A 14,098-nucleotide genomic window follows, 5' to 3' on the forward strand; every position below is an offset into this window, starting at 1 on the left:
CACAATAAACCCGTAAACCAGGCGGATGACCTGACACATAGCAATGTAAAATAATACCTTAGTTAAGCTGCAGTGTTATGTGATTCATTATTTCCTTTTCATTTCAACAATTTGATTTTTGATTTTTTTTAAGTTTTTAGGTAAAAATGCATCAATGCGAAAAAAGATTATAAAACACTGAATGCTATCGATACAGCCATGTTACATGTGCTTAAACACACTTCAGGAACTTTATTTTCAGTGATTTGCGGAGGTTACTGATCCACAAACAGAGCACGATTGGTCCAGTTTGTGGTCCTTTTACTCTGGAGTAAAAATCTCTGACAGTGAGTCATGAGTTATTCGAACTTATGAACATGGAGGCCAGTTAGTAAAAAAAATATATTACATTTTATTGTCTGCAAAAATGCAGGGTTTAATACATGGCGGTTGATCCAAAACACTCCCCTGCATCACTGCTGGGATCTAATAAATCATGGTGTTGACTCCGAGGTGATTTACTGTGAAAAAACTCCTCACATTTTGCCCAATGGTAGTGTCTCTGCCACACACTCTATTCTGTAAATTTAAAACAAATGATAATGGGATGATAATAGAACGAAAAAAAAAAGGTAAATCTACAGATAAAGTGCAATTTCATGCATTTCCCAGCAAACTAATACTTCATGTCTGTATTCCACACTGCTGAAAAAACGAAGTGCCTGGCAATCTACTCTCAGCACAACTTTTTATTCATGGAAAATGTAATATTCATATGTATGGAAATACACGTCAATATCACAATATGTGGCGGCATGGTGGCGCAGGTGTTAACGTTTCGCCTCGCAGAACGAAAGGTGGTTGGATTCCGACAGAGGGCTTTTCTGTTTGGAGCCTCGATGTTCTCAGGAGGTTCATTGCAAACCCAAAATTTCCCAGATGTAGGATTGAGCGTGTGAATGCTTGTCAAAATCTGAATTTTTCACTCGGAGAGTTTCACCCCTCATCCGAGAGGCTTCTTCAGTTCATAAGGTGAATGTCCTCAAGTGAGGAAATTCAGGTCTAGTTGCCACGACAAGAAGATTTGGACAATAATTCACCTTCGCCTGGATGACCGAGAACCACCGTAGACGAGAGAACGAATGGTTGAATGCCTCTGTATGTTTCCCTGTGACTTGTCCAGGGTGAACCCACCTCTGACCCAATTTTAGCTGGGATAGGATCCAGCCGACCCCCGAGTGCAGGATAAGCTGGATAGATGATGAAAAACAGGACAGTGAATCTACCTGCAAATCCCGTTACAATCAAAATGATGTTCTCTCGTTCCCTTTCTTTCCTACGGCGATGACAGAATGACACGGCGAGATGCGCACAATCTTGTGAAAGCTAATGTTTGCAAAGCACGCGCCCAAAGCGAGAAATGCGGCTGACCCCTGCAGAGTCACTGCACGGTTGAAAGTGGAGCGGAGTTTCAAGGGAAAGTGGCATTTGAAGTCGAACATTGGTCTGTTTATCTGTCGGCCTTCGAGAAACCGACGTCAATATTACAATAAGGATCAATAAATTCCATTCCTTTGCCTTCATGCCATTAAGTTTTAGTGTTTACTTCCTCTTTGAGGCTAAAGGTATTGGAAAAAAAGAGACATTAAATTGACAGAGGGCATCTTTGGGAAAAATCTATTTGCATTTCCTAATTCGGAGTAATAATTATGACTTATTCCCTGGTGATAGATCAAGTCATCTTTGTAGATTGTCGTATCACGTGTTTTGCAATTTGCAACCACACAGAATTAGTTTTGTAATAAAATGTGTTGGAGTGTTGAGTTTAACAAGCATGCAGTGAAAGGTCAATGCTAACGAGAGCGACTCAGTGAAGGACGTGCCAATACCAGATGTTAAGACTGAGCCGGGTTACAGACCCAGGGTGTGAGATAGGACTGGACGTCAATCTGTTTTTATGTATGTGCACGCGGGTATAGTTGCGCCCACAGATAAGGCTGCAAATGAAAGGATATTAGTGAAGTAAAGCCGGAACCGCTAGCCGCCATTAGCCTGATTGGTCCGAGAGGTCAGCGGAGGTCAACTGTTAGGTCAATCGGCGTGTCCACTCGTGGCTGGGTCATCAAATCGACACGCCGTTCGCTCTCCTCCTCCCTTCGCCTGACTTATTGTGCGTTCCAGGGTTACGTTACATTAACAGTGAAAAATCCATCCGATCACTTATGCTGATTTACATTTGGACTGCACTGCCCCATTAACCCTCTTGACCAGCCCATGAGAACATTTTTAATATAATAAGATTTATGCTTACCCGTAGTAAAATAAACGCACACGAGATGTGACATTGGAATAGCGTGTTTATGTTAGATTTGTTTAATCCAGATGGGGTAGCCGAGCATAAAAATACCCAATGGAGGAATATTGTATTTTTATGGGACATTACAGAGACTGTAAAAAAAAAAAAAAAAAAGTTATTTAATTTTACAGCGTGTTCGCTTTACTTTTTGTCTCAACATATATCCCCCGGTGTCGATGTATCAAATGTTGCCATTAATATTAAAAAAGCCAGACCTACATGGTCATTGAACCATAATGTGGCCTAGATAGCAAACACGAGATAAACGCATCGGTTTTCGAAGCCCGTCGTCTTACGTGAGGCAAAGAGAGGAGGTCTCAGTGTCTTCATCGGTGCCCTATTAATGATATAGCAGGTACTTGAATACCTCAGCTTCAATACCAACACTCCATTTCGAACCCGGCGAACCTGTTCGGCTCAACTGCAAAATGCAACGCATCCACGCGCACCCCTTTAAACGGCGTACTATCGCAGATCATGTTAGCGCTCTGCAAAACAAGTTGCCTAACCTGATAGCATCATATCCTATCATATGCTATAGCATCACACCGTATACACGTGTTAACCCGTAACCTGTAACGGTCAGATAAGCCGGTATTTATTTTGTACGCTTTTAAACAGACTGTGCTGACACGACATTGTTTCAGTTTATTCTTCCCATATAAGAAGAGTAGGAATATAGAGTATATCAGTGTATGTAAAGGGCATGTGAAGACTTTGCAAAGTTTGCTCAAGAAATATCATTAATTCACTATCCCACTACCTGACTGCAACAGTGTATCTTGTTTTTCCCCACATCATTCAGGGTTTGACTATTTCGGATTCCTTGGATTTAATTACCAGTCAGCTCTGGGTTTATGTTATTTGCAGATTTACTAAACAGCATTCACTTTCATTGGAAAAAAAGATATGTTTATATTTTGAAAATGAGTGGAATTGCTGGATATTAAGACCATACTTTTACCCGAACTAAAGGAACCACATAAAGCGTATATTTACCCGTCCATGAATATATATTTTAAATTTTCTGAAAATGTTCCTGTCTCATTTGATTACTTATATTTAATTCACTCATTTAGATTCACCATTTTAGTTCGAAAAAAATGAAGAGAAAAATGATGACGAAAAAAACGATACATGTAGAAAATGTGACATACATTTTATTACTGACTTCAGCAAATGAAACAAATATCAGGCCAAGGATATCAGATTTTTTTTTTTTTTTTGAAGTTCTTTGTCCTGCCGTACTACAGTAGATCAGGTGTCCAGCCTCACACACGGTGACCCCAGGTTTTCAGGTTTGCGGTTACCAACAACTCCTTCAATATTAAACACAGCGACCTGTCTCCCTTTACCCAAGGATGCACACGGAGACACGCCAGCGTGCGCCTACATCTTTGGATGTTTTGTCTTCCCTCTGGGTGCCTGTGTGTGACTGTTTGTACGGACAATGGATGAGCTCGCCATGAAATATTTAAAGAAGCACTACGTCGCCCACGAGGTGTTAAAGGTCATCCGATGAAAAAAGGAGAAAACAAGCATCGGCTCTGTGGTGACGGGTTACGTAAGGGAAATATAGATTGAGTCTCTTTCTGGATTCAGTTCCAGCCCGGGTGAAAGAATTGACCGAATCTCCTTTTTTTTTTTTTTTTTTTTTTTTTTTTTTTACAGATGCCAAATAATTATTTTAATTCTTTGAAATAAGAATTTATCGCAAGTATGTTATGATATTTTTACAAAGCTTACTGCGGAGCTCATGGTGGCTTATCCTACCCAGGTGGGGTTTTGTCCCGGTCAGCTCTCTACAAAGAGCGTTTAGCCTCTCCTGAATAATCCAATGAGAGCATCCAGCAGATGGGGACTCGGGGTTCGAAACCTGAGAGCGACATCTGACACACACACAAACACACACAAGCTCACACACAAGGCTTCGGGGTGATGGCAGGGTGGCTTGCGGACATAAACAAAAGCTCGCCTCTGCCTCGTTGCCTGTCGACGGGCCGGTTTGCCTCGAAGAATGATGCAGTCTTCTCTGCAGCTGGACCAGGGTTTTTTGCTTTGTGAGCAAAAATAATAATTGATTCTTTAGGTGGAGCGGTTGAATTGCGGGAACATTTCGATTTATGTCATGCAAAGATATGCTCTAATATTTTGTTTTTGGCAAAATTACATGCTTGCACCTTTCGATCCAAAGCTTTGGTACAAGCTGTCTATATGTATCAAAAGAGCTAATTCACTGGAAAAAAAGAAAGCTAAACATGTTTTAAAACTTCAACGAACACATACGTCATGCACGTCTTTGAAATGTTTAAAATTTCCCTTTTTTTCAATCCGTTTTCCATTTTTCTACCATGAAATTCAAATGAATTTTACAATTGCCATTTGCAACAGCTTGTCAATATTACATAATAAACTGTTTTATCTCTGCAGTCATTAGAAACCTGTGTTTGTGTGTTAGACATATTGTATAGTTTTCATACCATGAAACAAAATAATTTTTTCACTTTAACTTCTAATATGATGTGATCACTAATAACATGTATATGTCCATACAAAACAATGGTAAATTAAGGTTATTAAATCATGCTTAGGCGACACAGACTTTACAGGAATGTGAGGTCAGGCTGAACCGTAAGTGAGCAATATCTGGCTTATTTTTTATTTTTTTACTCTGTAAAATCCAGATTTGTTGTTTTGTATTGAGGCTGTAATGGACAATTCAGTATCCAAATAAGTGAGATGAAAAATAAACGTTAAGACAGCGTCTTATTGGTTGACACTGTCGGACATAGTTGTCGAAAGACAGCGGAATTGCATCGCGAGCATTTCCCACTAAATATACAGGCTTCTTGTTGCAGCTGTCAAACAATCACAATTACTGTATGTAAGCTGAACTCTCTGCCGACCAGCCCCTGGATGTGAGGCTCAGTAACTTATCGCCCTGTCCCTAACCTTTCTGGGCAGAGGGAGCATCCATCATCTTAAAACGCCATCTATTCCGGTCCACCTTCGGTCAGAGGGGAGGCCCGAAGATGTGTGTGTGTGTGTGTGTGTGCGTGCGCGTGTGTGTGTGCGTCGCCACAACTTATGGGCTGTCAACACAAAGTGCAGGGCCTTGCCGGAAACTGACAGCGACTGAATGACTGACAGTGACATTGCACCATAATGCTCCAGATATGTGTGTGTGCATGTTGTGTGATTATTAATCATGTGCGCCGAACCCGCATTCAGTTATATCTCTCCCTCGTTCCTCCCGGGAAGCTTTCTTGCAAAGTGATGTGCAGAATCACCACTCATCATTATGATGGCTTCATCACTGTCACCTCGAAATGTGGCTGTTTCAAATTAGACATGCCCCTCTCGCTCATTGCTATGCTAATGGCGTTCGTTCTCGCCTTTTTTTTTTTTTTTTTTTTTAAGATTTCACCGTGTCGCCGGCGTTCATACTTCACACCCAAAACACCCTCTTTGTAACACCAAAAGCAGCTGAACATCCTGCCATTTTCTAACTTTCCCGGGTCGTCTTTGTCGTACCCCTTATTTTTTTTTCCCCTTTGTGACTCCTCCTCCTTCATTTCTCCTATTTTTTTTCAGAACTTACTTTCAAATATTCACCCTCCTTTTCCGTCTTTCTACTGTGTAATCCCTCGCTCTCCCCTCCCTCCCCCCCCCCGGCCCTCCTCTTTCCCATCAGCACCCAGGGGCTGATGAATGCGTGGCCTCCTATTGATCGCGATGGGTGATGGATGATGGCTGGGAGATGAGTGATGGGGTGCAGGCTAAGGTGCCAATAAGGGGGCAGCTGGAGGGTGGGGTCTCCGCTACTGGCGCTAATGGGAGAAGACTTGGGGAGATGGCCACTGTGGCAACCGCTCGGCAACGCCTTTTTAACCCCAAACGCGGCTGTTGTTGTGATTCGGCCTCCGTATTACATTTCCCTCTCACCACTTTCCCCTCCTTGTTGGAGATGGCTGATGTGTGCGTGGAGTGTGTGTTCTTCCCGTGCTTAGTATGTGTCCTTGCACGGGCGATGTGTTTTGTACGCGTGACCGTGAATGTGTATGTGCATGTGTGTGTGTGTGTGGGCGGGGGGGGGGGGGGGGCAGTGTGGGTGGAGTGCCCAAGTGGTAGTTAGCAAGAAAAGATGATGGATGATGGGGCATGAGGGGAGGACTGCGCCGCAGTTCCAAATTGATATCCTCGCAAATGTTTTTGTCTGCTGTGAAAAATGGTGCCGCAACTCTCATCTCCGCCGCTACCCCCCCCCCCTCCAACACACCCCGTCAACCCCCCCCCCCCCCCATCCCCTGCAACCCCCTCTTTGGTCTCACTTTGGGCTTCTCCCTCTGCAGTGAATCACACCCTGCAATCTATTTCCAACACGCAGCGCTTTACCTCCCTCCCTCCTCCACCCAGCATTCTGACAGAACCTGATCACGGGCGCCGGCACCCTGCTCATATCGTATACCTGACTCTAACATCCTTGTTACCATAGAAACGTGCCCTTTATTATTGTTCATCGCACCTCATCCTTTATCCCCTTCTCTTTTCCAGTTCCCGCCGCGGCGTTTAGAGAAAGCTACCCATTGATGAGATTGATAGAGCCCCCCCCCCCCCTTGAACTTTGCGAGTGGAATTTTGGAATTTAGTATGCAGTACTGCAAAAAGAAACAAACACACAAAACAAAGTAAATTCATCTTTTCTGAATAACGTATTAAGCATCAACACAACAACGTGATCATGAGAGGATCACATGTTACAAGGCCTCAGGTTCACCGGCCTGCGATAACAGGTAGCAGTTTTGCACAAAAGCTGTAGGTTTAGATTTGAGTGAAAAGACATTATTTATACTCATATAATGGAATAATAAATTCCAAGTTTAGGAAAAAACCTCAGGATTCTTGATTTGAACTATTGTTTCAGAAACACAGGCTATTGGCGTTTTAAGTGTGTTTGTACTTGCCTGTAATTGGAATTCCTCCACAGTATTTACGTGTCATGAAACGTTTCCGATAGTAGATGTATTTGATTTTTAAATAAAAATGTCCCCTCGCATTAAAAGTCATTTTGCATGTTCAATTTGACACGTGTCTGCAGTATTTTATAGAAAGACTATAAGACGTCGTGGTACATAGTTTGATTTAATACATGCACGGTTTGGGGTTTTTGGTTTGATATATCTTCCATTCGGAAAAAATAACATTTCTATTTGTCATTTTTAATTTTTTTATTTCAAAAAAGGCACTTTTGTTTTTACCCGATTCATGGCAATTGCAGATGTTTATTGTTGCTTTTTTTGATTTTTTATACTCATACATTCCTCGACCATTCTGTCCCTTTTTGCCACCCTCAATTTATTATTGGAGTATTATTTAGAAATAATAAGCAGTGTACACTGATGTGTAAAATATGTCGGGAATACAACATGACTTGTATCAGCTCTGGTTTGATCCTGTTTTTGGAGGAACGCCACGGTCGAGAGGGTTTCGACCTCGGCCACAATTCTTTTTATTTCCAGCTCGAGTGGTTTGAAAGAAAAATGCTGCACAGCGAACTCGACGGGTTCGTTCGCTCGGGCTCGGGTCACTACTTTCGCCTTCCCGGGGAAAAGTCAAGCGTTGAGAATGAGAAATGAGAGAGTAGTGTCGGGAGAAAGGGATAAGTGAGTTGACAGATAACGGCGGGATAACAGGAGAGATAGGGATGAGCTCACTTCTTTTGCTGTGCTTAAGGAGAGAACCATCTGCAGGAGAGATTGTGCCTCAGATTAGGAATGAGGCGAAGCTCCAGTGGAGAGGATTACAGCTGCGAAACAGAAGCAACACTAATAGAGGACGGCCCGGCGGCCTGGAACGAGCTCTGCCTCCCACATTGGAAGACACACAAGCTCAGAAAAAGGGAAAAAAAATAAAGACAGAAAAAGACTGCACAGTAAATTAAACACACCTACCTGCACAGGAGTGGCTTTGGCTAGCACTCTAAGGATCGGAAGCGGTCGGGCGGTAAAGTAAATGCAGTATTTGGACGACAAGCGATAAATATTTATCTTTCTGACATCATAAATCCAGCTCTTTATTTCTCTTCTGTTCCCGGAACGCCTTGCCGATCCGTCTTTTTTTTAATAGGACGGACTTTGCTCAGGTGTTTTCACTGAAAAACACATTATCAATAAACAACCGGCGGGGGGTACATCTCAGCTTCGCCTTCAACGGCAAGGACGTCGGACGTTGTCTCATGGTCACGAAGCCGCGGTTAGAATCTGGCTATGTTTGGCTCCAGGATATGTCGTAACTCTAATCCTAGTTCAGTAACTGGGCTGCCCAGTGAAGGGGCCAAGAAGCCTACTCCCATAAGACCAATCTCTGACATCTGGGCCCTTTGCCTTTCTCTGGGCTTCAGACAGATGTTGCAGAATTGCTAAGCTCCCAGGGTGCTTAGCAAAGGAGAGGCAAGGATGGACTGCGGCTTGATGGGAGGTATAAAATAGTGTGTGTCTCCCGGGAAAACAAGATTAATAAAAGTTTTTTTTTTTTTTTTTTTTTGGACAGGATTCTTACAACTGCAATGTACTGGAGACCAATCACAGTATAATACAAGGCTGTGGTGTAGGGATCTTCTTTTATATATGTTATTTAATATATATGATAAAAAAACATAACTGTGTAACAGAGATGGTGAGCAAAGACATTGTAACTATTAAGAGGAAAGTCATTGATCTTTTAGTTTTTATTTCTTTATTTGCAGGAGGTTTACAAATAAGACTGCATTATAGATACTAATCCGATGAACAAGCTATGTGCAAGAGGAAACACCTAAAGATATTTCAAGTATTTTAAGTGCATTCGGTACATTGTTTCATGATTATATTGTAAAGTCTTGTGATCAAATATACACTTCACCGTTCAGTGTTGTCACATGAGCTGATTTGGTGAAGGCAAGCGGTGGCAACATGGCTTGCAAAGGTTCAGGGGCCCAAAGTGCTGCGATCCACGAACAGAGAAGAAGTTAAAGTGAGTTTCCAAGACTGTTTTTCCCGATTTGTATTGTAAGAGTGTATTATGCAAATATTATCCTCATATTATATAATGGATTCAATTGATTTACCATACAAAATGTACATAAAGTCTAAAAAATCAGAAAGAACATTTCTGCATTTGATTTAAGTTGGGCTGTTTCCTAACAGCAGAACATCCTCCCATGTAAAATGTCTGGTCGATGTTTACATACTAAAATTCCTATCGGGATCGTTTTCCTGCCTCTGCTAACTTAAGCATCCAACCCCAGATTTACAGTCCGATGTCTGATCCCTTGTTATTTTCAGACTGTGAAGATTTATGGACTTTGGGTGAGTCTCCCTGGTCAGCCAGTTTAAGGAATTAACTTATCAGGGGGGCAAACATACACACACACACACACACACACACACACACACACACACACACACACACACACACACACACACACACACACACACACACACATAAACAGGGATGGACAATAATGACGATAAACTGGACTAGAATCATTGAGAAATCGATGGTGAGGTGCACACAAACTACTACACGTACAATGAGACATGAATGCATTTATGTTCTATGCATTCCCAAAAATGCAAACATTGATGTGATTTATCAAAGAGAAGTTGGTGACAAATATATTTCTAAATGAATGCGTTACCTCATCAGTATTTTTTGACATTTGCATTCAGTTAAGTGTAAATCATTGGGATGCTGTGCAGTTTCAAGATATGTTAAAACTACTTAAAGCATCTGCTACCTGTCAGTCAAATTAGAATATGCACATTAATCCGTGTATAAGATTTCTAAGATTACATAATGCTCAAGCATCCCGAAAAAACCTGAAGTCACAATCTCAAAAACAAAAAAACATCACATCACAAAACAAAACAAAATAAAGTGCAAAAATAAAATAAAATAAAATAAAATAAAATAAAATAAAATAAAATAAAATCGAAAACAAAACAAAAAAAAACAAAACAAAACAAACAAAAAAAAAAAAAAACAATCGCCGTGTGTCTTTAAAACTCGGTAATCAAATAGTCAAACACACACACACAACACACATCTAGGATTACGCTGAGTGGAAATGAGCTCACTGTTGGCAACATCGTGCTCTCACAGCGAACACGGTGGCTGGGTGTGTTTAAAAAAGCAGACCACAATCCAGCTGGCCCGAGCAATTCTAGCACTTAGTGAATACTGCACACCTCCCATAGATGCTAAAATGCACTCTGATCACCCCATAATGTCCAGTTGTGTCTCTATAAAGGCCATGATATAGTTTGATTGCTAGATTAAACACTTATCCATCCCCATCCCACCACCTTATTGATTTCCCCGTCCCCCTGAGCCCCCTACCCACCTCTCTCAACCCCCCTCTCAAAGGTGAGGTGGACGCGCGGTCTGATAAATAGCGGAGGATTGATTCGTATTTAATTAACAATTTGCCCGAGACTCTCTCTCCCTCTCACTCCCGCCCGACTCCCCCCCCCCCCAGCTTTCTTCTTCTCTCTATAAGGTCTCTGAAGGCTCTCGAGACATGCAATGCGTGGAGGAGAGGTGATGCATGGGTAATTTATTGTCTGATCGATAAGTCCTGGCCTAACATCCACACCGCCGAGATACAAGGGCTGGGAGGACTGTCAGGGTCCACAAACGAGGAGGAAGGTGAACGCTGAAAAAGGAAAGAGTGACAAATGGAGAAAAGAACGACGAGGGCGTGATTAAGGACGGGGACGACAGTAATGAAAATAAAAACTCAAACGTGAACTCGGATACTATGATAAAGGCAGGATTAAGAGGTTCGCTCTACCGCAGTTCTGTTCTTGAATTGTCTTTGGTGCGAGGGACGCGAATACCGATCGCAAAGTGCATCCATCATCATGCAACTGCACAAAGACAGACGGACGGTAAAAAGACGGACGCATGAAAACCCAAGCATCCAGTCCTGATTGTGGTTCTGCATCAAACCATGGATAAATCAGCAATGAGCTCAATATATGGGAATAAAATACATCCAAATGTAGCTTCAAAACATATGAAATAGAGCATACCTTATGATATCTATATAAAATATCCCATCGATGCCTCTGGCTCGCAGCAGGATTCGATTTCAAAACCTTTCTGTGTGGAGTTTGGATGTTCTCAGGGTTTCCTGACACAGTCCCAAAACACTGAGTAGGTCAAGTAGAGATCCTGAATTGACTAAATGTGAGAAAATATGAGGGATTTAATGATTGTTCATTGCTATGTTGCTCATGGCAGCTGGTCCAGGGTGTAACCTGCCTCTTGTCCCATGACCCTGAGAGCAGCATAAGCAGTCAAGGTAATGGATGAATGAATAACTACAAAATATTTTTATTGCGATAAAAATATATCTGTAAAAATATAGGCAAAAAATATTTTTCAAAATTATTATCCTGTATGTGCAGGAAGTAAACAACAAAACAAAACAAACGAGACAAAAACAATGAAGTGAAAAAGGAATAAAAAAATATAATAAACAAAAATTAGCTGAACTAAATGTGCTCTTTCTACCTATTGGAGTGAATGCCTTGTTACGGTGTGTCGTAACGTTGCTCTAAAAATGTTGTGGAAATTACACCAATGGCACGGTGTGGGGTGAATACAATCGTATACACAGCATCCATTTTTTTTTGAAAGATTCTCATCGCTTATATCTACTTATAATTTTTATTTTTCATTTTTTCCATTTTATTTATATGTATATTTATATATTTTTTTCATCATATCTGTGCGTCCCGCAAACACAGTGATCATCATTTTAAAGTGCCAAACAGGGTGTGCAGGTGTTTTTAAAAAAAAAAAAAAAAAAAAAAGATGAAAAGAAAGTTTGGGATTTATTTGTTGTCATTCACCTTACAGACATTACAGTATTAAACCCCCGGTTGCTGCTACTTGAGACACATCCATCAGGGGGCAATGCTGAGTTTGAATTCTCTGCTCCATCAGTGTCCGCACACAAAATGAAACCAAACCCCTTCCCTTGAAGCCAAACTGCAAACCCATCCACACATCATTTGTCTGCACAGTGAAAAGAAGCCCTCATTTTTATAAAAACTCAAAAAAGAAAACAAATAATCATAAAGGTAACGACGCTCAGGAAAAGGTCCTGGGGAGAATTAAGAGTTTGCACCGACCAGGAAAGGAATAGTTTCATTCGTCAAGGTGAGGACAAAGACAATTAGTGTGTGTGTTGGTGTCCCACACTTAGGAGCCCTAGATCTGGACACTGGACACTGTTTGCTCCGACGCGCACACACACACACACACACACACACACACACACACACACACACATACACATACACACACACACACACACACACACACACACACACAGAAAGAGGGGAAATGGGCCGCTGAGTGGACACAGTGTGGGATGAGACCGCTGCATTTACAGCCCTCCCCATAAAAGTGTTTTATCACATATCTTGTAATGCAACACATTAAGGGCTGCTGTTGTTATTTCCAGCAAGGTCATTTTTACCCTCTTCTTCTTCTTCTTCTTCTTCTTCTTTTTTCTTTGCAGTCCTGCATCTCACACTCTGCGGCACCCGTTCTCGGTCCCCCTCTCTGCAGGGCATGTTCGTGTCATCGTGCCCATAAAGGTGTGAGCCGGGTTAAAATATACGCAAGTAGGAATGGCAGTGGGCTGCGGCATGACAAGGTTAGCCGCCGCTTCGTAGCATCTGCTCCACATTCCCAAATGAAGCTTTATCTGTGCGGCTGCTGTGTGCATTTCTATGTTTCCTTTGGTTCAGCCAATATGCACATTTCTTTTTTTTTTTTCCTTTTTTTGTTTTTAAGCTTACGTGAGCTCCTTGTGTGTAATCAGTGTGTTTGCACATCCGTCCTCTGTGTCATTGTCGGACTGCTTCCTGGCTTATCTCGGGATTATTATTCTCTCAGACCTACTTTTACTTTTCTTTTTTTTATCAGTATTTCTAGCATTTCTTCCATGCTGGCGTTTCATTCAGCCATCATCGTAATGAATAAATATATGTTTTTTTTTTTTTATTATATTCTTTTTTTTAATATTCCTCTGTCCGCAGGCTTTTTCGGTAATCCTATCAGTTTGGCCTTACCCCTTAACCCGAAGATTCTCCTCCAGCTCCAGCAGTAATAAAAGAAAAGCATAATCCAGTGTTTAGAAATATGAGATTTGCTCTACGGAATCTGGCAAGCCCCATCTGGATTAAGGGCCTCGAGGTGGTGGCTCTGTGCCCCCTGGTGACTATTACGGTCATGTTTCTGCTGGGTTGACAGAAAGATAATTACAGTAATGTGTGAAAAGCATAAGTCTGGACGGAATTCAATGGCGAACAAGAGTAAAATGATACTTTGGCTTCAGTGAACATTAGATATTCATCAAAAGAAAATCTATTTTTGCAAATGTTTTGCCTCCAAAAATAAAATGTGTCCCGCCCCCCCCCCTCCTCATGTCTGCAGAAAAAAAAGAGGGAAAATTACCTTGTCCACAGATGTGTCCAATATTTTTATTTATTTTTTGCCGTGCAAATGCGTGTGTGAACAAGAGTGATCGGGAGAAGTGGGTGCGCGGCGGCTTTTATTTATGGTTTCCAGGATTTGAGATGATAGAACAGGAAATTGGGCCGCTTTTTCATTTTTTCCCCCTTTCCTTCTTCTTTACCGCACTCTGCTCATTTCTTTAATACCCTCTAAAATGTAAATCCGTATGCACACATGCATCCCGGACAA

General features: G+C 41.6%; 1 long non-coding RNA gene across 1 annotated transcript in view; it reads left to right on the forward strand.

Annotated features, from left to right (window-relative positions):
- The window catches only part of LOC147231036 (uncharacterized), a 68,209-nt gene extending 54,381 nt beyond the window's left edge, over positions 1 to 13,828 (forward strand). The window contains exon 4 of the long non-coding RNA XR_015106589.1: positions 12,909 to 13,828. This is a non-coding gene — a long non-coding RNA (uncharacterized LOC147231036). The remainder of the gene's footprint in view (positions 1 to 12,908) is intronic.
- The last annotated feature ends 270 nt before the right edge of the window (positions 13,829 to 14,098 follow it).

Source organism: Fistularia commersonii, chromosome 9 (assembly GCF_037954325.1).
Source record: "Fistularia commersonii isolate RoL2024-O1a breed Wild chromosome 9, RoL_Fcom_v1.0, whole genome shotgun sequence".
In the NCBI taxonomy this organism is placed as follows: Eukaryota; Metazoa; Chordata; class Actinopteri; order Syngnathiformes; family Fistulariidae; genus Fistularia; species Fistularia commersonii.